This window comes from Pinus tabuliformis, chromosome 9 (assembly GCF_031772625.1).
Source record: "Pinus tabuliformis cultivar Carrire ecotype Pingquan chromosome 9, CPIR1, whole genome shotgun sequence".
NCBI classification, from domain to species: domain Eukaryota; kingdom Viridiplantae; phylum Streptophyta; class Pinopsida; order Pinales; family Pinaceae; genus Pinus; species Pinus tabuliformis.
In genome coordinates this window covers 534,525,597-534,527,551 of record NC_142307.1, presented here as the reverse complement: position 1 = coordinate 534,527,551, position 1,955 = coordinate 534,525,597, and the positions used below count along the sequence as shown (strand labels likewise).

General features: G+C 43.1%; 1 pseudogene; it reads left to right on the top strand.

Moving 5' to 3' along the window:
* The first annotated feature begins 312 nt into the window (after positions 1-312).
* On the top strand, positions 313-1,089 carry LOC149149601 (pentatricopeptide repeat-containing protein At4g02750 pseudogene; annotated as a pseudogene).
* Positions 1,090-1,955: the final 866 nt, after the last annotated feature.

Here is a 1,955-nt window from a genome sequence, read left to right as displayed (position 1 = left end):
CCAACCCCTACCCCTACCTTCCCCGACCCTACCACCCTTACCGTACCCCGTCCCCCCTGCCCTACCACCCTTACCGTACCCCGTCCCCCTGCCCCTACCCCTACCCCTACCCCTACCCCTACACCGCTCTCCCCTCCCACCCTGAATCGCGTGTTACTGTGGGAAACGCTCTCATAGACATGTATGCAAAGTGTGGCAATGTAGAGATTGCACGCCAATTCTTTGACAGAATGGCTAAAAGAGATGTTATCTCTTGGAATGTAATGATTGCTGGTTGGGCATGGGAATTCTGCTCTGAAACTCTTTTCTAAAATGCAGCAGTCCAGCGTCGAGCCGAGTGATGTCACCTTCCTGTGTATTCTTTCCGCGTGCAGTCATGCAGGCTTGGTGAATGAGGGTTGGCAGTGCTTTGATTCCATGAGGAGAGACTATTGCATTATGCCGAGGCTACAGCATTATGCATGCATAGTTGATCTTTTTGGTCGAGCAGGACAGTTGGAAGAGGCCGAAGAATTTATCAAGAAGATGCCAATAAAACCTGACGCTGGTGTCTGGGGAGCCTTGCTTGGTGCCTGTAAAATTCACTGCAATATAGAGCTAGCAGAACATGTGGCAGGGCATATTTTTGAATTAGAACCCTGGAATCCCGGATATTATGTACTCCTGTCAAATATATATGCTGTTGCAGGGAAATGGGCTGATGTAGCAAACGTACGAAGGATGATGAAAGCTAGGAGTTTGAAAAAGCCCCCAGGATGGAGCTTCATCGAGGTAAACCACAGAGTTCATACATTTTATGTAGGAGATAGATCGCACCCTCGGTCTGAGGAAATTTACGCAATGTTGGAGAGCTTGGCTGGGCAGATGAAGGAGGCAGGGTATTCAGCTAACACGGATGCTGTTCTGCACAATGTGGAGGAGGAAAAGGGACAAATGCTTGGCAGTCACAGTGAGGAGCTAGCCATTGCCTTTGGCCTTATTAGTACAAACCCTGATACTCCTAACCAAATCACAGAAAACCTCCGTCTGTGTGATGACTGCCACAGTGCCACTGAGTTCATCTCCATGATTTTTGAGATGACAAATTAAAGTGAGGGATGCAAATCGCTTCCATCAGTTCAGGGATGGATTATGTTCTTGCAGGGATTACTGGTGATTCAGTTTAAACAAGCAACTAACCATAATTTGACTAATAATCACAGACTTACCATGTCTTTGATTCTTGTATTGTGTTGCGTTCAGAGATTCCAAGTGTCACAATAATGTAAGGGAATGGTTGATTCTGTTCAACTAAGGTTACTCAATCATTGCAAGTTTAGATACTATAAGCTGAAGTCCAAAGCATGATCTATGGTGCTATGCTTCATGCTTGTTTATTTTTGATAATTACTCTCCATAGATTGCAATTATTCACTTGAGTGAATCTTAGGAGATCAGTATGTACCGTTTAGGTAGACTGATGGCTTGGGCTGATTTAGGCTCTAATCCTTAATCATCTCATACTGAGAAGGTCAATCTGTTAACTATTGCTATGCTGAATCTGAGATGGATGGAGTATTATAATGTACATTCACAATCCTGGTAGCCACTTTTGGCTACTAGTTGACATTAATATATCCTTCTATCATTCTTTTTTCCATTAATATATCCTTCTATCATTCTTTTTTCCTAATAATTATTTGTGGAACAGTTGGGGTTTATATTTATCCGTGTACTTGATATCATGTTTTTGAAGGCTGTATCTGAAGTACGACGCTGCTATGACAGTCTCTTTATCCTGACCTTTGGAGGTCAGAATTCAGTCGAAAATCACCTAAAATGGATCTCATCGACAAACAACACATGATAAAACTGTTCTGACAAGATTGAAAACCTTATTTAGACAGAGAATGGAATGTCAAGTAAAAGACTGAAAGAGTGCTCATGAGAAGTTGTTGGACAACTTCCTGGATGCC